The sequence below is a fragment of the Bubalus bubalis genome, chromosome 6 (genome assembly GCF_019923935.1).
Source record: "Bubalus bubalis isolate 160015118507 breed Murrah chromosome 6, NDDB_SH_1, whole genome shotgun sequence".
NCBI lineage: Eukaryota > Metazoa > Chordata > Mammalia > Artiodactyla > Bovidae > Bubalus > Bubalus bubalis.
This window is the reverse complement of record NC_059162.1, coordinates 38,261,675-38,289,030: the sequence shown is the minus strand read 5'-3', so window position 1 is coordinate 38,289,030 and position 27,356 is coordinate 38,261,675. Positions and strand designations below refer to the sequence as shown.

General features: G+C 36.6%; 1 non-coding gene across 1 annotated transcript; it reads left to right on the top strand.

Annotated features, from left to right (window-relative positions):
* The first annotated feature begins 9,850 nt into the window (after positions 1-9,850).
* On the top strand, positions 9,851-9,924 carry TRNAY-AUA. Its single transcript has one exon. It is a non-coding gene; the product is annotated as a tRNA-Tyr (tRNA).
* Positions 9,925-27,356: the final 17,432 nt, after the last annotated feature.

The following is a 27,356-nucleotide window of genomic DNA, read 5'->3' as shown; positions in this document are numbered from 1 at the left end:
CTTTTTCGATGATCCAGCGGATGTTTGCAATTTGATCTCTGGTTCCTTTGTCTTTTCTAAAACCAGCTTGAACATCTGGAAGTTTATGGTTCACATACTGTTGAATCCTGACTTGGAGAATTATTTTCATTACTTTACTAGCATGTGAGATGAGTGCAGTTGTGCGGTATTTGAATATTCTTTGGCATTGCCTTTCTTTGGGATTGGAATGAAAACTGACCTTTTCCAGTCTGGTGTCCACTGCTGAGTTTTCCAAATGTGTTAACATATAGAGTGCCGCACTTTCGTGGCCTCATGTTTTAGGATTTCAAATAGCTCAACTGGAATTCCATCACTGCCACTAGCTTTGTTCATAGTGATGCTTCCTAAGGCCCACTTGACTTCACATTCCAGAATCTCTGGCTTTAGGTGAATGATCATACCATCATGATTATCTGGGTCATGAAGATCCTTTCTGTATAGTTCTTCTGTGTATTCTTGCCACCTCTTCTTAATATCTTCTGTTTCTGTTATGTCCATACCATTTTCTGTCCTTTATTGTGCCCATCTTTGCATGAAATGTTCCCTTGGTATCTCTTATTTTCTTGAAAAGATCTCTAGTTTTTCCCATTCTATTGTTTTCCTCTGTTTCTTTGCATTGATCAATGAGGAAGGCTTTCTTATCTCTCCTTGTTATTCTTTGGAACTCTGCATTCAAATAGGTATATCTTTCCTTTTCTCCTTTACATTTCACTTCTCTTCTATTCACAGCTATATGTGAGGCCTGCTCAGACAACCATTTGGCCTTTTTGCATTTCTTTTTCTTCAGGATGGTCTTGATCCCTTCCTCCTGTACAATGTCATGAACCTCATCCATAGTTCTTCAGGCACTTTGTCTATCAGATCTAATCCCCTGAATCTATTTGTCACTTCCACTGTTTAATCATAAGGGACTTGTTTTAGGTCAAACCTGAATGGTGCAGTGGTTTTCCCTACTTTCTTCAATTTAAGTCTGAATTTGGCAATAAGGAGTTCATGTTCTGAGCCACAGTCAGCTCCTGGTCTTGTTTTTGCTGACTGTATAGAACTTCTTCATCTTTGGCTGCAAAGAATATAATCAGTCTGATTTTGGTATTGACCATCTGGTGATGTCCATGTGTAGAGTCTTCTCTTGTGTTGTTGCAAGAGGGTGTTTGGTTTGACCAGTGCGTTCTCTTGGCCAAACTCTATTAGTCTTTGCCCTTCTTCATTCTGTACTCCAAGGCCAAATTTGCCTGTTGCTCCAGGTACTTCTTGACTTCCTAGTTTTGCATTCCATGCCCCTATAATGAAAAGGACATTTTTTGGGTGTTAGTTTTAGAAGGTCTTCACAGATCTGTTCATGTTCTTCAGCATTACTGCTCAGTGCATAGACTTGGATTACTGTGATATTGAATGGTTTGCCTTGGAAATGAATAGAGATCATTCTGTCATTTTTGAGATTGCATCCAAGTACTGCATTTTGGGCTCTTTTGTTTACTGTGATGGCTACTCAATTTCTTCTAAGGGATTCATGCCCACAGTAGTATATATAATGGTCATCTGAGTTAAATTCACCCATTCCAGTCCATTTTAGTTCACTGATTCCTAAAATGTCAATGTTCACTCTTGCTGTCTCCTGTTTGACCACTTCCAATTTGCCTTGATTCATGGACCTAACATTCCAGCTTCCTATGCAATATTGCTCTTTACAGCATCGAACTTTACTTCCATCACTAGTCACATCCACAACTGGGTGTTATTTTTGCTTTGGCTGTGTCTCTTCATTGTTTCTGGAATTATTTCTCCATGTTTCCACTGATCTCCAGTAGCATATTGGGCACCTGGGGAGTTCATCTTTCACTGTCCTATCTTTTTGCCTTTTCATACTGTTCATGGGGTCTCAAGGCAATAATATTGAAGTGGTTTGCCATTCCCTTCTCCAGTAAACCACATTTTGTCAGAACTCTCCACCATGACCTGTCTTTCTTGGGTGGCTCTACATAGCAATGGCTATTTTTTCAGACCAGTAGCAGTTTACCAAATAATTGGTGCATACTTAATTTGAATTTAGTACCAAATATTTTTTGTGTGTGCCAAAAACCTAATACTAACTGTTGAAGGCTATGCACAAAAAACTATTTTAGGAATCGGCAAACAAAACTGGACTGGAATGAGCCTAGTTAGGTATGCAGAATATAAAAAGGAGAAATAATCAACTAGATGAAGGATATGATCTGAAGATAATAATTGAAAACTTATATACTACACATTAACACTTCTGTGTAAGATTGTTATTAAATATATGTCATCATTCTATTTCCTTTCTAAACCTTGCCTTAAATAAAGTTTGATCACAAAGGCAAATTCCTACAAATGACTCTTTGGTATTGTTTTTGTTATAGAAATGACATGAAAATGGTTTTATATTGTTGCTTACTGGGTATTTTTTTGCTATATTACATATAAAAAATCTAATAGTTGAATTCTGTTACTTATGACATTTTTTAAAGAATTGATTCTAGAAAAAATGGATTGTAACTTAGAAAAATATGTTCAAATGAATACCCTTTGAAATAATCTTTAATCAAATCATTAAAAAATTCTATAAGTCTATACATAGACTCATACCAAGTGTTGACTCAATACATAAAAGATAATTTTAAGTTAGAGACTTTGTAAATATGTGGTTAAAATTCTTTAAAAATTGCTAACAGCAAAGGTTAAAATGGAAATATAAAAGAATAAGAATATGCCAATTAAAGCATGAAGCTTGTGATTAACATTTCATAGGTTTTGTTTGGTAGATCTTATATGGATCTGTCCGTGTAATGCAATTGTTTTCTTGATACAAAGTTCTTGTCAAACCTGTCACTTTCTGTGCCAGTTACCTGTTATTGTCTCAGTTCAGATTTGCTTTTCATTTCCTCCTTTGTGAAGTAGGGTCTGGGTCCTTTAAATATTTTTTTGTCAGCTGGCATAACGTTAAGCATTGTCAATGAAGGTTATTACAGGGATATAGCAAGAAGGTTTTCTTTCCTGTTTCCAATCACTCTGTTTGACTGGCTTCTGCAACACCCACATTTCTTACCAGCCAACTCCCGCTGTGTGTGTGGTTTCTCCAACATCCAGTGCTTTCAGTGCATGGTACCCTGCAGTACCTAAAGACAGACAGCTTCCCCCAGGACTACCTCCTTTCAAGGCAGTTTTGTAGTGGAGTACCTCTAGCTTTCTCTAGGTACTATGTGGATATATAGCACTCTACAGAGAATTGATTTCTAGGAAGTTCAGTTATCAACATCACAGCAGTATCTTTGCCCCTCAGAGAACTACTACCTATCCTCCACCAATAATTTCTGATTCTGAGCTTTGTTATATATTTTATATAGTTATTTTTACTTTATCAGCCAATTCCATATTCCTCCTATCCCCTGTAATGGTGAATAATTCTTTTTACTGAGCTTTCCCTGTTCAAATTACTTTGTAGTTTCTTTCTCCTGGCTAAACTCTGACTGATATACAAGCTAAAATTATTTATTTATGGAGGATTATTAAGACTCTTAGTTTTACATTTCCTGATATAATGATAGCCCATGTCCTATATCTTTTTAGCTAGGACACATTTAGCCATGGATCAATACTCTGAAGATTGAGTGCAGCTTTAGTGTTCAAAAGTATTTAATAGAGTTGTTTTCCAACATGATTCTCAGACATGTTCCTCTTCTGGTATATTTTCCAGGAGATGAATTCTTTAGTCTTAGTCCATTTAGAGGCTATTTTAAGAATATAAGGAAAGAAAGTTTGTACCTGTAGATGACAAGACTAGATATATATGAATGAATATTTTGCATAATTTGTGATACCTTCTTTAGGTAACTTAGGATTTGAAATCAAGAGTGAAATATCCAAGCCCGTAAGTGACCTGCACTAAACTTGGTTAAAGTCACGAGTTCTTTGGTGTGGGCCTCCTGTACATGAAGGCCAGAGGCAAAACTCTTGTCTAAGGAAGTCCAAATGTCACCTAACTTTGCTAATATAGATTTAAAATGTCATTGGCCCTCTTTTCTTTTCCTAAGTATTAAGAATGACAGAGACAACAATGTCTCTTAGTGAGTAATCAGACTTTCAAATTTCCCTATTAAAAATCCCTATAAAATTAATGTCTCTGTCTTTGAAGATGTAGGTTGGAACTACCCAGCCACACACAAAATCAAGCCAGATTTTTGCTTCAGTTAGAGCCATAGCTCTTTGAAAAAGAAAAGTTTCATGTTCCTAAAGATAGGCAGGAAGAAAAGCACATTTTTCAAAACCCATTGCAAGTAATTAGTGGTATGAAGTCTATTCAGAGATGTTCAAGGGATACTGGAGTGTGCATTTTTGTCCAGGTTCTGTCTTTACACTTCTCCCAGGATGGTCATTGTGACAGATTAGACATATACTGAGACATTCAGAAGTATCAGTACAATGTGTTCACTATTATTGACCATGCATAGTGGCAACGTTTTGAAAGTTTCTATTAAAGATCTCTGTCCCACTATGAAGTTTATGGTATATTCTGCTTAATATATCTCATATAAGTTTTAAGTTATGACCTACCAAAGAACCAGATAAAGTCTGGATTTTCTAAGGGGAAGGGAGTTATATTAAACTTTATTTGGTCATATTTCATCCACAACAGAGATGATAAACAGTCATGGATTTACCTTTCTTTTGGAGAAAGGAATGATAGCAGGATATGGTTTATACAAATAAATAGACATGTTTGAGGGGAAAATGAACACTTATTAATAAATATTTTTTATTTTCAGTAACAAGTACTGACAATATGAAAGACCATCAGGTTTAGATTTTAAAGTCAAATATGGAAAAGACTTCCCTAGTTTAGTTGCTGCTACAATTTCTCTTTGAAAATATGGGTAGGTCTCTGTCACGAGGTTTGTGGAACACTCTAATAAGAAATTGATTTTGATTATTCACATGAGTTTGATTCTGAATTCTAAGAACTTGCCAATAGTATTTATGTACAGAATAGATTTATAGGTTCACAGTAATTAAAAAGGCACAGAGTATTGGAGCTCTTAAAGATTGTATTTAAATTACAAGTTTTTTCAGGGAAGTTTCAGTCATAAGGTAATATAAAAGTAGAGAGAGAAGATGACACAAATGAATTTATAAAACAGAAATAGACTCACAGACATCGAAATGAATTTATGGTTACAAAAGGGGGAAGGGGTCGGGGAGAGATAAGTTAGGATTAGCAGACACAAATCAGTATATATAATATAGATAAATAACAAGGTTCTACTGTATAGCACAAATAAATATATTCAATATTCTATAATAAACCATAATGGAAAAATATGAAAAATAGTAAGTATATATATATATATATATATATATATATATATATATTTTACAAGTGTGTGTGTGTGTGTGTGTATATATATAAATGAATCATTTTGCTGTATACCAGAAATTAAAACAACATTGTAAATCAACTATACTTCAATTAAAAAAAAAATAACTTGAGATTTTGTTGCCTACAATACAAAGTGATACTCAGAAAAATACTATCATTTGTCTCTTGGTAACATTTTGAATGGATTGTTATCTGTTGGGAGTATTCAGTCTTGGGACAAATCATGTCCAAAAAAATCAACTTTGTTCTCACAAACTTCTAACTTTTCTTTGGAAGCCTTTTTTTTATGTCCTAAGAGTAATTATATTGATGGAGTCAGTTTATCACTAGTATTTCTTATGTCTATACATGCAAAAATTCTCATAAAATATAGACAAACTGCATTTATGCTTTACATTCTGACATTAATGGGACTTCAGAGTTCACAGTCCTGTGTACTCATGATGAGAAAAGGTTGAACAAACAGAAAATTAACAACTCTTCTTAGATCCATCAGGGAATTGAAGTTTGTGGAAAACCATGGTCCTGAAAACTGGACAGGCAGACAGAAACAGAGAGTCACAGCTTAGCAAGACAAAAGCTACAGAAAGCATAAATGAGTAAGAATACATATAGTAATTGACAAGTTACCAGAGGCTGAGTGCAGACTAGCTTGCGTTAAAATTCCCGAGGGCTCCCTGTGTCAGTGGGTGTATGGAGGAAATATTTTTTGTGAATTTTACTTCAGGAACCTCACCAGGTTCTCAGAGTGAAGGATGGAGAAATATACTTCAATCTTTGCAATAGATATCAGTGCAAATCAATTTTTTTAAAATTTATAGCAATTTTAATAATAATTTTTGAACACGTAGCAAAGCCTATGACTTTTTTTTTATTTGTAGCAATTTTTTAATAAGACACTGTAAAAGAAATGAAGAAGGCTTTTGATGAACCCATCAGTATATTAGAAAAGGTCAAAGGAAAAAATAAATAAGTGAGCTTGAAGGTATGAAAAGCAGAAAGTAAAAGGAATGAAAAAACAAAAAAAAAATTTTCAAGACTTGTGAGACAATTATAAAATGTGTACATATGTGTCATGAGACTAGTAAAAGGGGAAATAAGACAACAGAAGAAAATATTTGAAGTAATAATGTCTGAGAATTGTCCAAAATTCATCAGGGACACCAAAAACCATACATCTGGAAAAGCTCAGATTTAACAAAAGACAAGGACCAAAAAATATAATACACATACCATACTCAAATGACCAAAAATCAAAGAGAGAAAATCTTGAAGAAGGCAGAGAGAAATAGAGATTTACTTAAATAAAGGGATAATGATAAAAATTTATATTATGCTTTTTCAGAAAGTATAGAAGCAAGAAAAGCATAAAATACTTAATGTGTTAGACACATAAACACACACATAACTAAAAACAAAATAACAACCTAGAATTCTGTGTCCAGCAAAATTACTTCAAAAAGTGACTGAGGAATAAAGACTTTCTCAGACAACCAAAAACTGAGGAGTTTGCCACCTGTAGACCTACTTAAAAGTTCTTCAGGGAGAAGGAAAAATTTATTCACTTTAAAAACTCCCCAAACTGAAATTGGTTAAATTATGAAATTTTTGTCATTGTGAAATATGCCTTCTAAGGTAGTCATTTAATGAATGACCGTCTGTACTGGAAAGGTCACAGAGTTACGTTTAAACTAAGACTAACCCAAAAGAGTTTAACAAAGTTCATATTTCTTCTCCAGCTCTGGAATGCCAGCCATGAAGTCCCATTCTTAACTTCTTATCTTAGAATCTCTGCTATCATCACCAACTTCAAATTGTTGGTTTTCAAATATACCACTCTTATTGGCCTATTAATTTCTTAACTGCCAATTCCCATAGCTCAAACCACTTGTATTGATACAGATGTCTTCAGTCTAAAGGAATCCACATTACCAGAATCTATCCGGTGGTGATTGTGGCTTGCACCTAGTTCTGCAAAGAAAGGTGTATACTCTTGGTCTTCCAAAGTGGGATTTCTAAATTTGTTTTCCTACACATATGCTGTTACATAATGCTGTACAGATCCATGCAAATAATAACTGGTGAGTGTTGTGTCAGTCACACAGAAGGAGTGGCTTTGCATGTAGCCAGGAATCTTAGCATCAGGTATAACATTCTTGCTCAGATGAATCCTGAGTTCTAACTAAAGGGAACTTAATTTAGGAACTCCCCTGTGGCTACGCATTTGACAGCCAACTTTCTCAGCATTTGAAGAAGTAAAAGAATGAATCAAAATCATACATATAGAGACCTGGTATATAAATATCATCACAAATGCATCAAGAACTTTTACTCAGAAAAAATGAGTATTTAGAATAAAGCCTATTATTCATGTCAAATAGGATGTCACTTTCAGCCATTCAAGAATACAGTTGAGTATTGATTACTTTATAAATGACAGGAACTAACCATTCAGATAAGAAGACGAAGAAGGAATTTTTGCTGTGGCAAATGAGCAGAGTGCAGCAAGTTTTGGGAGGCAGACATATAAACCATCAATCATTATACTATCTCACAAGGAGAGTTTCTGTAGCATAATGATATCTCAGTAGGATTATCAGGTACACGAATGAACTCAGTCTTTTATTTGGGAGGAAGTTGGAAAGCATGAAGGGTGTGTGGTGTGCTTATCCTTTCACAGAGAATGTAATTTTTTACTAAAGTGTGGCTTAAATGGTATGTAAAATATCCACAGGCTAAGACTGTTCTTTCTGAAAAAGTATCAGGGGAGTAAGTCCAAGGAGTGAGTTCAAAGGCAGTGGGGATGGCTGACCAAGATACCCAGAGGGAGCAGAAGGGTGAGAAAACCCAGTTGTGGGGCTGAGTAGGGTCGGCCAGGCTGGCATGAAGGGCCCTGTGTGCTTAGTGAGCTGTGAAGGGCCCCTGAGGAGAGGAGTCTGAAAGGCTTAAGAGATGTTCAGCACACCCCGTTCCCCCAACCCCTGCCCCTTCCTTACTCTCCCTCCTCTTGGATTAAGCTCCCTTGTCTGTGAAACCCATTGGCAGGTTTTCTGGGCTAAGATGAGCCACCCTTGACCGAGGTCTGTCTACTCTCACACACCTCCAGCTCCCAGGGTTGCTGCCCCATCTGCCTGTCTGTCACTCCTCACCTCCAGGACAGGTTGTACAGCCTGAGACTCCAACTCCATTGTCCCTGTGTGCACCCTTCTCTTGGAGGAACCCTTCATGCCTTCTGCGTGCTGCTCATTAGTCATGTTGGGCGTGTCTTGGAGCCTCTGTTTGTGTGGAGTTCTGTAAATATGATGGGTTCACACAAGGAAGTGATTTTGATTGGGGGAATGTTGATTTGCTACATGTGAAATGGGAGTTAAGAAAAACCTAAAGACTCGGTAATGACCTGTAAAAGACTTAATGATTTGTATTGTATAGTGAACTAAATGTCTGTACTTTTGTACTTTATATGCCTTCCCACCATATGACCAATAGCCTCTAAATAATGTTCACGTACCAGTGTCGCTTAGTATGTGTGCAGGATATGTGTACGATACTTTATGCAGAAAACCAAGATTCACCTCCCAGAAACTAAAAGATGTTATAAAATTTGACACAACTCTGCTTGACTTGACATTGTTATTCAGATTTCATGTCCATAAAAATTATCTACAGAAAAATTCACTCAGTTTTAGCTATGAACCTTCTTCAGTAATATAAGTTTTCTGGCTGTGTTTAGTTAAATTTTTTTTTTTTTATTGCTTGGAACAGAGGGATCCACTTACTTCTTAATGTTTTTCTCTAAGCATTATATTACTTAATTTCAAATTATTTTGTAAGGATTGAGGTTTACATAGCATTATGAAGAATTTAAACATTCATCTCTGGATTCACTGCCCAGTGTACGAAATGATACTTAAATTCTAAAATTAATCACAAATGGGAATTTGATAGTTATGAGAGTCCCTTGGACTGCAAGGAGATCCAGCCAGTCCATTCTGAAGGAGATCAGCCCTGGGATTTCTTTGGAAGGAATGATGCTAAAGCTGAAACGCCATTACTTTGGCCACCTCATGTGAAGAGTTGACTCATTGGAAAAGACTCTGATGCTGGGAGGGATTGGGGGCAAGAGGAGAAGGGGACGGCAGAGGATGAGATGGCTGGATGGCATCACTGACTCGATGGATGTGAGTCTGGGTGAACTCCGGGAGTTGGTGATGGACAGGGAGGCCTGGTGTGCTACGATTCATGGGGTCGCAAAGAGTCAGACACAACTGAGTGACTGAACTGAACTGAACTGAACTGAATGTGTTAAGAGGTTAAATTATGTTGCCCCCCAAACTCAAATGTTCAAGTCCTAATTTCTAGTACTTCTGAATGGAACTTATTTGAAGAGTCTTTACAGAGATAATTAAATTAAAATGAAGTCATTAGCATAGGACTTCCCTGGTGGCTCAGATGGTAAAAGCACCTGCCTATAATGCAGGGGACCCAGGTTCAATCCCTGGCTCAGGAAGATCCCCTGGAGAAGGAAATGGCAACCCACTCCAGTACTCTTGCCTGGAAAATCCCATGGACGGAAGAGCCTTGTAGGCTTCAGTCCATAGGGTCGCAAAGAGTCGGACATGACTGAGCGACTTCACTTCATGGAATATGATTGATAACTATATAAAAAGGGGAAGTTTGGACATAGAAAGGAAAGACAATATGAGGAGACACAGGAGGAAGACAGCCATTTAAAAGTGAGGAAAGAGAGACTTAGAACAGATCCTTCCCTCACAGCCCTCAGAAGGAACCAACCTTTCAGTATCTTGACTTTAGTCTTTTAACCTTCAGAACTGTGAGACAATAAATTTGTGTTGTTTATAGCCACCTAGACTATAGTATTTTGTTATGAAGTCCTCTATCAAATACCATGTATGTATTTCTAGTTCACTACATATGTTGTGATCAATAATAGTACATATTCTGCTTTGCACATTTTAAACAACTATAAAAATGGTGTCATACTCATTTGCTTTTCTCTTTTTGTTGTTCGGTTGCTAAGTAGTGTTTGACTCTGTAACCTGTAGCATGCCAGGCTCCTCAGTCCTTCAACTTGTCTCCCAGCGTTTGCTCAGATTTACATCATTGGCATCACTGACTGAATGGACATGGGTTTGGGTGGACTCGGGGAGTTGGTGATGGACAGAGAGGCCTGGCATGCAGCGGTTCATGGGGTCGCAAAGAGTCGGACACAGCTGAGCAATTGAACTGAACATCCATTAGTTGGTGATGCTATCTAACCATTTATCCTCTGCTGACCCTTTCTGTTTGGCCTTCAGTCTTTCCCAGCATCAGGGTGTTTTCCAATGAATTGACTGTTTGTATCAGGTGGCCAAAGTATTGGAGTGCTAGTTTCAGCAACAGTCCTTCCAATAAATATTCAGGGTTGATTTCCTTTCGGATTGACTGGTTTGATCTCCTTGCAGTCCAAGGGGCTTTCAAAAGTCTTCTCCAGCACCACAATTTGAAAGCATCAGTTCTTTGGCCTTCAGCCTTATTTATGGTTCAATTCTCACATCTGTACATGACCACTGTTGTTAGTTAATGTTATATTTGAGAGATACATCTTTGAGTAATGTTTTGGTTATATATTCTCAATGCTGTACAGAATATTTCTTCACTTTCTCTGTACTACTTGCCCCACTTCTAACACCCCACTCTCAGCCTTGACCCAACCCTTTCTTGTGTGGAGAGGTTGTAGGCATAGTCAGGTAAGTGAGGGTCAGTTCAATTGCATCAGCATACAATCCTTACAGGCATTTATGGGCTATCTACCTGCCCTCCACATAGAAAACCTGGAGAATGTTGATTTTGTGTGTAACTCTCTCTCCAGTATGAAAAATCCCATACTTTCCATAGGAATTGTTTGTAAACAGATCCTCTTGCAGCAGTCGAGGGGTGGGCGTGGGAGGTATAATCCCAGCCCTCAGGTAACCTATTTACAGGTAAACCTGAAATAATTCACTATGAGTTTATAGCAGATAATCCTGCTATCCCTCCACATGCTTATAAATAGAAAAATAAAATAGGCCTGAATGCCTCTTAGAATTGTTAATATTATTTAAAATTTAAAAGCCTTCTCTTCCTGTTGACTATACAGGGTAAAACTTGTCCGTCATACAATGTAAACAATCAGTAGTTTACTTCTACATCTCCTATTACTTCAGGAGACTTATCTTGCTCTGTAATGATTTTCTTCTTTATGCATTCAAAATTCTGATTTGATCTCTTTTGTGTTTTTTTTTTTATTGCTAACTTTTGTTTTCATTTCATTATTCTTCTCATTAATAGCTTAGTCAGTAAAGAATCTGCCTGCAGTGCAGAAGACCCAGATTCGATCCCTGGGTTGGGAAGATCACCTGGAGAAGGAAATGGCAACCCACTCCAGTATCCTTGCCTGAAAAATCTCATGGACAGAGGAGCCTGGTGGGCTGTAGTCCATGGGGTCGCAAAGAGTCAGGCATGACTGAGAGACTAACACTTATTTACTCTGTGGTGCTATCTTTTTCATTTCTTTTAAAAAAATCTTTGTATTTACCATTATGTCAATTACATTTTTTTTCTGATTCTTATTACATTATATCACCTTCTGTTTTCCCCAATTTTAAATCTTTCTCGTATTTGAGTCATTGGGCTTTCTGTTTTTTCTACATAGTGGTTAAGTGTTCCACTGATTATTTTATTCATGCTGCAATTTTGTCTCCATTTTCATCCATTTGTCCTGAGTGTTCTTTAGCTGCTGTTTGTTTTGCATGTTAGTTTTGTACTCTAAAATATATTTATATGGATCATTTTATTTTTTCCTTTTAAAAATAATCATCCTTGAGGCAGTAGAGACTTACTCAGATCATGCATTCACAACCTTCTTGAGTAAGGATAAAGTAAAAATCAGATTTTGTAAAGATTAGTGTTTTCATATTGTCCTACATTTTTATTTCTGCAAGAGTTTACATTTTATTTCTTCCTAAACAATTGAGATATGAACTGAACACTTTACCCAGTAAAAAATTTCTTTCTCTCTCTCTCTTTCTGCCCCCACCCCTTTCTGCCATGAAAATGTGGTACTGTAGAGACTGATACTTTGTGAAAATATGGCTAGCTGGCCTCTCAGTGCTCTTCTCATTTGGCCTACCCCTGTGTTTCTCAAATTTAATGTAAATACACATCCATTAATCATCTTGCTGCCATATAGATTTGGGTTCAGAAAATATGACTCAGAGCTTGCGATTTTGAATTTCTAACAATCTCTAGAGAGAGTGATGCTAATACTTTGTTCTTCAGACCAAACTTTAAATAGCAAGAGCCCATCCAAGTATGGTTTTTCAAACCAACTGATCCCGCAGAAGATGCTGCAAAAACATTTCACACCCCATTCTCACCAGTGACAAATAAACATTTTGGCAATTGTATCTCACTACTTTTAATGCCTTTGGTAGGTTTATTTCTTGAGATTTTTCTAAAAGCGGAACCCATGATATTTGTGCTCCATTTCCTTCAATGCACATTATCTGTTCTTTGGCTAGTCTTGTACAGTACTTTCCCTTTAAATTAACTCCACATTAGCTTAAATGAGGAATTTTTGTTTTTTTTCTCTTTTATTATTTGCCTAAATTTGAGCGAGAATAAGGGAAATGCCTAATCATCTATATTGTTTGAATTTTTTAAATGGTTGAAATTTACCATACAGCATGGTCAATAGACAGTATTCTTTGATTATTAAGTTGAACTTTTAAATTATGTTTTCAAATTTTATATCCATGTTAATTTTTGTTTGCTTGAGCTATTAAATCTTGAGCCAGGACTGATAAAATCTTTGAAAGGAATTATAGAGTGTTTTTAATATTCACTGGTCAGTTTGCTAGTTTTGGTGTATATATGTTGAGAATTTTCACATGAATGTAGAAGATTATTCCACATAAATTCATTATGATTATTGCTTTATTTGTGATTATTTATAGCATCATTTTAATTTTTTCATGACTTATCTATGCTTGTCATTCTTTATTATATACATCATATATTATTTTCCTATAGTGGTTTATGGGCTTTCTTGGTAGCATAGTCAGTAAATAATCCACCTGCAATGCAGGAGACCAGGGTTTATAAAATATACACTTGATTTTTATTATTTTAGTGCTCACCCCTTAAAGCTAAACATAAATGTTTGATGTAAAATATAAAGAAAAAGATAAATTAAGTCACACATTTATATATCTGTCATTAACAGTGCCATCAAATATTTTAATTTCAATTAATAGCTGTATTAGTTTGCTAGGGCTCCCAGAATGAGGTAGCACTGACTGGGTGGTTTAAATAACAGGAATTCATTTATTCACACTTATGGAGGCAAGAAGTCCAAAGTCAAGGTATTGGCAGGATTGGTGCCTTCTAAGGGTCATGAAGTAAGGGTCTGTCCCAGGCATCTCTCCATGGCTTTTGGATGATTGTCTTTGCCCTGTGTTGTCTCCAGATTGTCTTCCTTTTGTATCCATGTCCAGATTTCTTCTTCTTAGGAATTAGTCACATTGCATTATGGACTCTGAGAGAGAGGGAGAGGGTGGGAAGATTTGGGAGAATGGCATTGAAACATGTAAAATATCATGTATGAAACGAGTTGCCAGTCCAGGTTCGATGCACGATACTGGATGCTTGGGGCTGGTGCACTGGGACGACCCAGAGGGATGGAATGGGGAGGGACGAGGGAGGAGGGTTCAGGATGGGGAACACATGTATACCTGTGGCGGATTCATTTGGATATTCGGCAAAACTAATACAATTATGTAAAGTTTAAAAATAAAATAAAATTAAAAAAATAAATAAGTAAAATAAAATCAAAAGACAAAAAAAAAAAAAGTAATTCTAACGAACTCATTTTTTCTTAGGTATCTCTGTCAAAACTGTCCCCAATTACAGTCACACATAGATAGAAATAAAAGTTTAATACTTCAACATTTGAATTTTGAGGGGGCACAAATCAGCCAATGAAATGATCCTCACCCCTTTGCTCTTTCTACCTAGAAAATCAATTCTGTACATTGTTATTAAAATAAATTAGATATTATCCTTATTTATAAATTTCATGTAACCACTAATTTACCTACTTGTTTATATATGACAAAAGTTATTCATTGAGAAATTGGCTATCAATAGACTTGTCCTTGATTGTTTTTTTTTCTTTGTTGGTTATCCATTTTATTTTTTTATTTTTATGTTTTTAATTTAAATTTATTTATTTTAATTGGAGTCTAATTACTTTACAATATTGTATTGGTTTTGCCATACGTTGACATGAATCTGCCACGGGTGTACACGTGTTCCCCATCCTGAACCCCCTCCCACGCTTAAGAAAGTTTTATTATATTTTGAGTTCTGTAGATGTATTATTATGTATCTAATACACTCTGAGTAAATTGAATGATGTAATCCTACATTTTATATGCTATATCTGATGCTAAGCAGTCCTTTTTTTTTTTTTAAAGAAGCCATCAATTATCTTATTACATAGTATTTCTCCTTTATTATTATTACTTTCTCCTAAATTTGAATAGATATATAATAGTCCACCTTATTTCTAACCTCCAGGTACCCATCCTTCTCTTTAACATCTTTTATTTCTCATATATTTTTTTTTGCTGCATTTGAATATTTTCTAAAACTCCACTATCTAGTGCACTCACTTTCTTTAAATATTTATAATTTCAAGTTTTAACTTTTAAAAAAATTTAAATATTTTTTATTAAGGCATTAATTAAGTACAAAAAGGTACCTATTTAGATTATATAAATTATTTAATTTTGATAACAATGACAACACCATAACAATAAACATATAGAATACTGCTGTCATCCAATATTTTCCTGTTTTTTTTTTTTCCCCAGATAATCTCCTTCTGCTCTTGAATTAAGAAATGCATTGATCTTCTACTTTGAATTTTCTAGAATGTCATATACATGGAATCAGAGCACACTTACACTTTTGTGCCTGTTTTATTTTTTTGAGATTTAACCGTGTTGCTGAATATGTCAAAAGTGTGTATCTTTTTAATACTGATATTACAAAGTTTATTTATTCACCTGTTGGTAATTAGTAACATGAAAAAGATGATTATGATCCACCCATTTTCTAATTTCTAATGGCCAATATTAAAAAAAGACTAATAGTGACAAAATTGATGCAGATGTGGAATGACTAAAGCTCACGTATTATTGGGAAGACTGCAGAATTGCACAACAATTTTGGAGACAAGTTAGTAATATAAAATTTTTAATTTCTCATAAAATCAAGTATAAATATATTATGACCCAAGAAATGTCATTTTAAGTGTTTAACCAGGGGAGATAAAAACATGAAAATATGAGCAAATATATGCATATATATATACACACACACACAAATGTATATCTTTAGGTGAGAATATTTACAGGATTATCTATAATAATAGCTAAAAACCAGAATTAGTTGTTTTACATTTGCTTATTTTTAACTACAAGAAGTAATATTTGATTTAATTTCAAATTTTTCTAATTTTTTATATCTTTTAAATCCCTTACAGTTATACAGTGGAAGTGACAAATAGATTCAAAGGATTAGATATGATATAGACAGAGTGCCTGAAAAACTATGGACAGAGGTCCGAACATTGTACAGGAGACTGTGATCAATACCACCCCCAAAAAAAGAAATGCAAAAGGGCAAAATGATTGTCTGAGCTGGCCTTACAAATAGCTGAGAAAAGAAGCAAAGGCAAAGGGGAAAAGGAAAGATATATCCATCTGAATGCAGAGTTCCAAAGAATATCAAGGAGAGAGATAAGAAAGCCTCCCTAAGTGATCAATGCAAAGAAATAGAGGAAAACAATAAAATGGGAAAGACTAGAGATCTCTTCAAGAAAATTAGAGGTACCAAGGGAACATTTCTTTCAAAGATGGGCACAATAAAGGACAGAAAGCTATGGACCTAAGAGAAGCAGAAGATATTAAGAAGAGGTGGTGGCAAGAATACACAGAAGAACTATACTAAAAAGATTTTAATGAGCCAGATAACCATGATGGTATGATCACTCGCCTAGAGCCAGACATCCTGGAGTTTGAAGTCAAGTGCGCCTTAGGAAGCATTACTATGAACACAGTCAGTGGAGGTGATGGAATTCCAGCTGAGCTATTTGAAATCCTGAAAGATGATGCTGTGAAAGTGCTGTACTGAATGTGCCAGCAAACTGGGAAAACTCAGCAGAGCCCACAGGACTGGAAAAGTTCAGTTTTCATCCCTATTCCAAAGAAAGGCAATGCCAAAAATGTTCAAATTACTGCACAATGGCACTCATCTCATACACTTGCAAAGTAATGCTGAAAATTCTCCAAGCTAGGCTTCAACAGTATGTGAACCAGAACTTCCAGGTGTTCAAGCTGGATTTAGAAAAGGTAGAGAAACCAGAGATCAAATTATCAACATCTGCTGGATCATAGAAAAAGCAAGAGAGTTCCAAAAAAGAAATCTACTTCTGCTTCATTGAGTACGCTAAATAAAGCCTTTAACTGTATGGATCACAACAAACTCTGGAAATATTCTTCAAGAGATGAGAATACTAGACCATCTGACCTGCCTGCTGAGAAATCTGTATGCAAGTCAAGAAGCAACAGTTAGTACCGTACATGGAACAATGGACTGGTTCCAAACTGGGAAAGGAAAATGTCAAGGCTGTATTTTGTCACTCTGTTTATTTAACTTATGCGTAGAGTACAGCATGTGAGATGCATGGCTGGATGAAGTACAAACTGGAATCACAATTGCTGGGAGAAATATCAGTAACCTCGGACATGTAGAGGACACCTCCCTTATGGCAGAAAGGGAAGAGTAACTAAAGAGCCACTTGATGAAAGTGAAAGACAAGAGTGAAAAAGCTGAACTCATGTTAAAACTCAACATTCAAAAAACTAATATCATGGCATCTGGTCCCATCACTTTATGGCAAATAGATTGGGAAACAATGGAAATAGTGACAGAATTTATTTTCTTGGGCTCCAGAATCACTGCACAGAGTGACTGCAGCCATGAAATTAAAAGATGCTTGCTCCTTGGCAGAAAAACTATGACCAACCTAGAGAACATAAGAAAAAGCAGAGATATTACTTTGCCAACAGATGTCTGTCTAGTCAAAGCTCTGGTTTTTCTGTTAGTCATGAATGTATGTGAGAGTTGGACCCTAGAGAAAGCTGAGGGCCAACAAATTGATGCTTTTGAACTGTGGTGTTGGAGAAGACTCTTTATAGTCCCTTGGACTGCAAGGAGATCAACCAGTCAATCCTAAAGAAAATTAGTCCTGAATATTCATTGGAAGAACTGATGCTGAGCTTAACCTCCAATACTTTGGCCACCTGATGTGAAGAACTGACTCATTTGAAAAGACCCTGAATGCTTGGAAATATTGAAGGCGGGAGGAGAAGGGGACGACAGAAAATGGGACAGTTGGATGGCATTACCGACTCAATGGACATGAGTTTGAGTATGCTCTGGGAGTTGTTGATGGGCAGGGAAGCCTGGTGTTCTGCAGTCCATGGGGTTGCAAAGAGTTGGGCATGACTGAGCGACTGATCTGAACTGATTTTTAGATTTTAAGCCTTTTAGTTTTAAATAATTTTAAGTCTGTCTTATTTTACCTTTTGATCATTCTGTTTGAAGTCCTTATAATTGGGGCATTTCTTCGTTTTGTTTGATTTTCATGGTGGTTTGTTTTGGTTTTAGTTGTATAATTTATTTAAGCTCTGTTAGTGAGAATATTGTTAGGTATATCTGAAAGTGTCCCCCTTCTACTACATAGGGCCACCTCATTCGACAGGACCAGGTTATAATAATGTCCAAGTAATGTGATAATACATATCATGCAATAATGTCTGGCTAGAGCAGTGATTTTAAATTCTCAGAGGACTGTTTATTTTTTAAACTCAGAGCCTAAACTTAAGGAAATGTTTCCTTAGTTACTTTCCCAGCAGCTCCGTTACTTTGTAGCTGTCTTTTTCTTTCAGTGGGTATCTTTTCCTTGTCTGTGAGGGTCTAAAGTACAGCTCTGTTAGTTGGTTAGACCCACGTATTTGTCTTTAATAATCTATATGGTTATTAAAGCCCAAGTTTCTGGATCTCAAAATTTGAGAATTTCCCAAGGTCGGTTTACCTTTAGTATTAGCTTATTGGTATCAGTTCACTCTTTATTTGGGGGGTTCTGAATTTTGTCCTTTGTTGTTCTTTAGTCGCTAAATTGTGTCTGACTCTTTTGCGACCCCATGGACTGTAGCCCACTAGGCTTCTCTATCCATGGAATTTCCCAGGCAAGAAGACTGGAATGGGTTGCCTTTTCCTTCTCTAGGGGATCTTTCTGACCCAGGGAATATCCCACATCTTCTGTCTTGGCAGGTGAGTTCTTTATCACTGAGCCATCAGGGAAGCCTGGCTAGTGCCTACCACATTGCTTAGCTGACATTGCTTAGCTGTTTAGTCTTAGTTTTATTCCTAACTGTGGAAATCAATCAGAACTTTTGTAGATGTGAAAGGGAAAATGAGCTCTGAGTTTTGTCTCCTGAAAGCCTATTTCTTTTTCTCAATCAACCCCACCAGTTGAATAGTACAGAGTAAAGTCTTTTACAATAAGGCTTTTTCATTGCACGGGTCAGATCCGTGTAGTTCAGGCAGTTCTGAGGTTGAGTGATTTATTAGAGGCTGAGGAAATCCATTTCAGCTAGCTCATATGAAATCAATACTGTCCATGAAAAATGGAAACCTTTGGAAAACTGCAGCAGATTCTAACTCAGATCTTTTTGGCAAGAGATGGGTCATGTTCACACTGAAACCACTAGGGGGTAGAGAATGAGGATCACCAGTGGATTCATATCATTCATGATTCCCCCTAGGAAATAGGACAGATTGTCAGTCTGCCTCACCTGAGTACACTGGGGTCAGAGACACACAGTGCATGGCCCATCTGCTGGTAGAAGTGGGAGTTTTTCAGTAGACACCAGCAATGATACACCTCAGGGCATGGGACAGTTCTGGGAAGGTTAGAAAATATAAAGTAGCTTCAGAAAGCATCCCACATACCTGGTATTTGAAATATCTCCCCTGTGTGGATGTATGAAGTTCAACTTCCAGTTGGTGGTTCCATTGCAAAGTCTATTTTCAGAGTTTTTCTCTTTTATGAGTCATACTATGTGGAGCAAGGATAAAGAATGTTTCCCGCTACTCTCTTAGGCCTCTCTCTAGAGTGAAGGTTCTGGTCCAAATTAACTTAGTAAATGTAGGCAAACTTCATTCATGAGGCCTCTTTTCATTGTGAACTTTCATGGGCCAAGGAAGGAGGGAGAGCCTATAGAAGGCTGAATTTTCTGAACACATAAGGCCTTGCTTCAGTGTGATGTCTTTGGTCTTTAATGAGGCTGGCATTATCAACACATTTCCCACATTCAGTTCATCCACAGACTTTACTATGGTGTGAACTTTCTTGTGTTGACTAAGGTATGGCTTACTGATGTATGCTCTCCACATTCACTGCATACAAAAGGCTTTGTTACCCTGTGAATTACTTTATGTATTTTAATGTAAGAACTGTGGCTAAAGAATTTCCCACATTCATCACACTCACAAGACTTCCGTCTAGTGTAGATTTTCTGGTGCTCAACAAGTACATCTTTATGCATAAAAGCTTTCCCACAACTGCCACACATAGAAGGCTTTTCTCCACTGAGAATTTTCTGTTGCTGTGTAAGTGTGTCTTTGCAACCGAAGGCTTTCCTAGATGTGTTGCATTCATAAAGTTTTGCTCCAGTGTGAATTCTCTGATGCTGAATGAAGTGAGATTTCCTGTCAAAAGGATTTCCCACATTGAGCACACTCAAAACACCTTGAATCTGTGTAAGTTCTCTGGAACTTTTGAGGCTGGAGTTGTAGCTGAAATCTTTCCCACCGTCATTGCACTAATAAGGCATTACTCTGCTGTGAATTTTCCTGTGTGATAGAAAGTAGGAGCTGTGGCTAAAGAGCATCTCATGTTCATCACACTCATAAGCCTTTTCTCCTGTGTGTATTTCCTGGTACTGAACGTAATCCTCTTTGTGGCTATAAGCTTCCCCACTTTCACTGCATTGGTAATCCCTTTGCCTGGTGTGAAGGGCCTCCTAACACTCAGCACTCTTGTATGGATTCTCCCAGTTGTGAGTGGCACAGTTCTGGACAAGTCCAGAGCCAGCCAAGAAGTCTTCCTTATGTTCCCTGCACATACAGGCCTTCCCTAACGTGGCATCTGCAGCTATCCACAGAGGATGCCCAGACCTTTTCTTTTCTGGGGACTGACTCTCCACAGAGAGATAAATCCGCTGCCGCTGGATTTGGTCAAGGTTTACACTGAACCAGAGGGCTTTCCCACATGATTTACATAGATATGGTTGCTGCCCAGGAGGTGCTCCCTGTTGGCCAGCCAGCTGCAAAATGCCTTTGAAGATCAGGTTACACGTGTCACATGGGTGGCTCTTTTGGATTGAAAGACCCACCTGGAGAGTTCGCACTTCTGATATTCTTATAGAAACACGCTGATCAGAATATGCCTCTCTATCCTTTGCTAAAGAGCCTCTTGATGCCGGTGAAAGAAGAGAGTGAAAAAGCTGGCTTAAAACTCAGCATTGAAAAAATGAAGATCATAGCATCCAGTCCCATCACTTCATGGCAAATAGATGGGGGTAAAAATGGAAACAATGACAGATTTTATTTTTCTGGGCTCCAGAACCAGTATGGATGGTGACTCCAGCCATAAAATTAAAAGATGTTTGCTCCTCATAAGAAAAGCTATGACAAACTTAGCATATTGAAAAGCAGAGATGTCAGTTTGCCAACAAAGGTCCATATAGTCAAAGCTATGGTTTTTTCATTAGTCATGTATGGATGTGAGAGTTGGACTGTAAAGAAGGCTTAGCACTGGCGATTTTTTGCTTTTGAACTTTGGTGTTGGAGAATACTTTTGAGAGTCTCTTGTATTGCAAGGAGATCAAACCAGTCAGTCCTAAAGGAAATCAACCCTGAATATTCATGGGAAGGACTGATGTTGAAGCTGAAGTTCCAATACTTTGGGTACCTGATGCAAAGAGTCAGCTCATTGGAAAAGATTCTGATGCTGGGAAAGATTGAGTGCAAGAGGAGAAGGGGGCAACAGAGGAGATTATTGGATGGAATCACTGACTCAGGGACGTAGTAATGGAAAAGGAAACCTGGTGTTCTACAGTTCATGGGGTCACAAAGAGTCAGATATGACTTAGTGGATGAACAAATTATTCACACTATACCTACAAGTAAGGCCAGAGCTTTCCTGATCACCTCTGTCTTGACTGGAGCTATGTCTACCCTGTCAAGGACCCTGGGCTCTCTCTCTGGTTCAAGTTGAGAAATCAAACGGTGTCTGAAAATTGCAAGTTACCCTTTATTTTATGGCTGTTGGATTTTGTCCTTAACTTTTGATAAATTTAACTGTGTATTTAAAAGCATGCTGAGTTTGGGGTGTCCTTTCTGTATTCTGGCAGTTTGTGGAATTCTCTTTATTGTGGAGTTTCCTCACTGTGTGTGGGTTTGTACAGGTGGCTTGTCAAGGTTTCTTGGTTAGGGAAGCTTGTGTCGGCGTTCTGGTGGGTGGAGCTGGATTTCTTCTCTCTGGAGTGCAATGAAGTGTCCAGTAATGAGTTATGAGGTGTCTGTGGTTTTGGAGTAACTTTGGGCAGCCTGTATATTGGAGCTCAGGGCTGTGTTCCTGTGTTGCTGGAGAATTTGCAGGGTATGTCTTGCTCTGGAACTTGTTGGCCCTGGTGTGGTGCTTGGTTTCAGTGTAGGTATGGAGGCGTTTGATGAGCTCCTGTCAATTAATGGTCCCTGGAGTCAGGAGTTTCCTGGAGTCAGGGTTTGGACTTAAGCCTCCTGCTTCTGGTTTTCAGTCTTATTTTTGTGGGAGAGGGAGAGGGAGAGGGTGGGATGATTTGGGAGAATGGCACTGAAACATGTATAAGATCATATATGAAATGAGTTGCCAGTCCAGGTTCAATGCACGATACTGGATGCTTGGGGCTGGTGCACTGGGATGATCCAGAGGGGTGGTACGGGGAGGGAGGAGGGACAAGGGTTCAGGATGGAGAACACATGTAAACCTGTGGCAGATTCATGTTGATATATGGCAAAACCAATACAATATTGTAAAGTTAAAAATAAAATAAAATACATATAAAAAAATAAAAGCATGCTTGTTATATCAATTAAACATTTATAGTATTTTTTTATTTTAATTATTTTAGAGGAAGAGTGTATCAGGTATCTATTCTGTATGTGCCAGAAAATGTAACTTTCTACTCCTCTCTTAATTCAGGTTTTGGTAAAGTGTATTATTTTTTCACAACTATATTCTCTCTCATTGCTCTTGGTGTAGACAGAGTATATTTTCCAAATTTAGTACATTTGAATTTGTGATTGTGAATTTGGCGATTGTGATCTGTTTTGATCATGGACTGTGAACAAAACAGGTTGTACTCTAAATCTGTGAAAAGATTTTAAATTAACTTGAGTGGTTGGACAGCTCCTTCATTTCAAGTCCCAAAATGAGATGACCTAAAGAAAGGATGAAAAAGCTGCTTGTTATCATTATCCGTAATCAATTTGGGATTTTGTGTTTCCATAGCAAATATTGAGTAATACACCAATGAGTCTGACTTTCATTCCACCTTGTTTCTTTCACTATTGATGAGACTGAGACTGATACAGGGCTATGCTTTCCTGACTGTCTTCTTTGTATTTGATAAGTAAAAACCTAAAAATAAGACAAGAAAAGAGGAAAGCAGAATATAAAACTGATAAACTGATAAAAAAATTGTAATATGATAGTCATACACTCAACAGTGCAATTGCATTAAATATAGATTCAACAAATTATCCATGTAAAGATTAATATTGTCAAACTTGATTAAAGAAAAGTCAAACTAACTATGTGCTGCTTTCAAGAGATGTATTTTAAATATAATGATGTTACATAAAGATGAAAGGAAAAGGATGGAAAGAGATACTTTGTGAACACTAAAGAAAGCTAATGTGGCAATACTAATATCAAATAAAAAGATGTTAAAGTAAGTAGCAATGTTAAAGATAAATATTGTATCCTCAGTATTATTTTTTTTTTCTTTACCTGGTTCTTTTTAAGTTACTTGAACATTTTTTGAAAATTAGTTTAACACTAAATTACAAAGTGCACATATTAAGTAGATCAAAAGTGAACCATAATATGTTACATTATATTAAAAGATACAAAATAATGATTGTCAGCTAATTTGCATTGTGCAAGTCTCATTCTCTCAAGATACCTCACTACACATGGATTTCTACTATATAGGGCTTTCCTGGTGGTTCAGATGGTAAAGAATCTACCTGCAATGTGCGAGACAGGAGTTTGGTCCCTGGGTCAGGAAGATCTCCTGGAGAAGGGAATGGCTACCCACTACAGCATTCTTGCCTGGAGAATTCCATGGACAGAGGAGCCTGGCAGGCTACAGTCCATGGGGTTGCAATGAGTTGAACCAAGCAACTATGTAGTGAAATTTGATAATTATTAGTACAAGTGAATTTCTCTTAAAATCATAACATTGAATTAAAGAAAACAATGATTAAATCTGGATAGAATTATAGAACTGGCAAAATGAATCTATGTAGATTTAGAAATAAGGATATTAGTTACCCTTGGCGAGAGGACTTGTAACAGGAAAGAAATATAAGGGAGCTTTGAAGGTTCTGTTAAGTATGTTGTTTCTTGATCTAGGTGATTGCTTAACAGATGAATTCACTTTGTGAAAGTTCATCAAGCTTTACAATTATGAACCGTACACTTTTCTGTGTATGCAATAATTCATTTTCAATAGAAATACAATGCTAATAGAATATTTTGATAAAACAAAAATATCACTAAACAATATTTTGACTATATACATTTTACATATTTTCTAAGCATTATTACCATAAAATAAAGCTTTCATTTACTTTTGATTATTACTGTTTTTTTCACCATTTCAAGAAAAATATTAATACTGTTTCTAAAGCATTTTGTAGTATCTGCAAGATTTAACATAAGGTATTTGCATAAACCCTGAGAACACACAATATAGAGTACTAAAAAAATAACAGGGTAAATATTGTTTCTTATCTATCCTTTTAAACAGTAAAGTGTAAATTACATGAAGAAATGTGTTGCTTTTTTTTTTTTAAATCAGACTGAATAGGAACAATTTTCCAGTGGAATTTTTTTTTTTAAAGAGATCAAATGAAATAAAAGCGAAACATCTGAAGGAGGTAAATACATTAAAAAAAATGAAAACAATGCATTGCTTTGGCAGGATTAATATCCACAGCTTCAGTGTCAAAAAGAAATATGGGAAAGAATTAACAATACATGAAGCATGAATATAAACTGCCTGAAACAAATGCTCCACAAGAGAATAAATGGAACATGAAACACCCTGTCCTTAGTCTCAGAGATGGAGAGAATAATTGAGAAGATTATGCTTTGTGATCCACTGTGATAAATTCTGTTGATAGATGCAATAGGATTGGTATGGAACAGAAGCAAAACTGCTGCTGCTGCTGCTGCTGCTAAGTCGCTTCAGTCGTGTCTGACTCTGTGCGACCCCGTAGATGGCAGCCCACCAGGCTCCCCCGTCCCTGGGATTCTCCAGGCAAGAAGACTGGAGTGGGTTGCCATTTCCTTCTCCAATGCATGAAAGTGAAACGTGAAAGTGAAGTCGCTCAGTCCTGTCGGACTCCTAGCGACCCCATGGACTGCAGCCTAGCAGGCTCCTCCGTCCATGGGATTTTCCAGGCAAGAGTACTGGAGTCGGTTGCCATTGCCTTCTCTGAAACTTCTGCTACAAAAAGGATAATGAAAACTACAGATATGGTACTTTAAATAGTATGACCAATTTAAACCTTACAGTCAGTTAGGTATGCTTGAATTTATAGTATATAAAGCTAAAGAAAATCTAAAATTGTCGTTGTACATAATGCATTACAGATATACATATAAAAACCTCTTTGTTTTAAGACATACTTTAACATACATATAAAAACCTATATGTTTTAACATATATATACACACATAAAAACCTATGTTTTAACATATATATACATATAAAAACCTATATGTTTTAACATATATATATACACACACACACACATACATATAAAAACCTTCTGAAAAGTATTATGTACAACCACGATTTTAGATTTTCTTTAGCTTTATATACTGTAAATTCAAGCCTGCCTGGCTATAAGGTTTAAATTGGTCATCCTATTTAAAGTACCATATCTGTAGTTTTCATTATCCTTGTAGCAGAAGTTATATATATATCTATTGAATATATATAATCATAAACATTTGTTGTTTAATCATAAACAGCAATGGTTTAACTATATATATATATATAAAATCATAAACATAAATATTTGCTGCAGATTTTGATTCTGACTAATGATTTAATTGTTAATACAATATTTTAAAGATACTACAAGGGAAAGTTCTGTAGAATTATTAATATTGCAAGAACTTATTCTCACAACCTATATTTTTTCTTTTCAAAAGTGATTGCAAGTTTTAATCAATTGTTATATGCATAGGAACTGAAAATCTTACATATATTAAAAGTTTAAGTGCACACTGATCTATAGATGCCCAGGATGAGAAGTCTTTAGATGTAAAAATATTTATTAGAGCAAGTGAAAAATATGAAATTCATATAAGTGTGAAATGAATTTAAAATAGTGTATTTTAACATAAAGTAAAAATTGCCTAATGTTTACGTAGTAGATAAAGTGCAATAAAGGATAAATTTAATCTAATTTCACCATGTGTTCTAAGAGCACGAACACAGAAATGAACAAATGTAACTATAGGAATACACATGCAGTTTCTTCCTTTCACCATACAATAGTGGAAACAAAAATAAAAATTCAATTTGATAAATTTTATAGTAACATTAAAATTATGTTGCAAAGGGAGCAGAGGAAGGCAATATATTCTGAGACATAACACAGGAGAGTTATAAAGGGTAAGGACTCAGAGGAAGGTGTACTTCAGCAGGGAGTCTATTACAAGTAGAGGGCAACAGGGTGTGAAGAGAATTTCCAGAATGACTGAAGAATAATAGGCATAGTGAGGTGGATGAGACCAAAGCCTAAAAATAGCACTACTCCAATAAGATTGTATTGTCATGACAATAACATTAAAATACAAATTTTATTCCTGGAAAGTGGAGAAACCCATGTACGGATTTTAATCAAGAGTGAGAGAATATTTTATGCTTTAAATGGATTATCCTAGAAGGATTCTTGAAATTTTGGCTTACAATATTTCTAGAAAACAAACAGACATTATATTATATGGTTCAGTTCAGCTTAGTTCAGTTGTTCAGTCATGTCCGACTCATTGCAACCCCATGAATCGCAGCACGCCAGGCCTCCCTGTCCATCACCGACTCCTGGAGTTCACCTAGACTCACGTCCATCAAGTCAGTGATGCCATCCAGCCATCTCATCCTCTGTCGTCCCCTTCTCCTCCTGCCCCCAGTCCCTCCCAGCATCAGAGTCTTTTCCAGTGAGTCAACTCTTCGCATGAGGTGGCCAAAGTACTGGAGTTTCAGCTTCAGCATCATTCCTTCCAAAGAAATCCCAGGGCTGATCTCCTTCAGAATGGACTGGTTGGATCTCCTTGCAGTCCAAGGGACTCTCAAGAGTCTTCTCCAACACCACAGTTCAAAAGCATCAATTCTTGGGCGCTCATCCTTCTTCACAGTCCAACTCTCACATCCATACATGACCACAGGAAAAACCATAGCCTTGACTAGACGGACCTTTG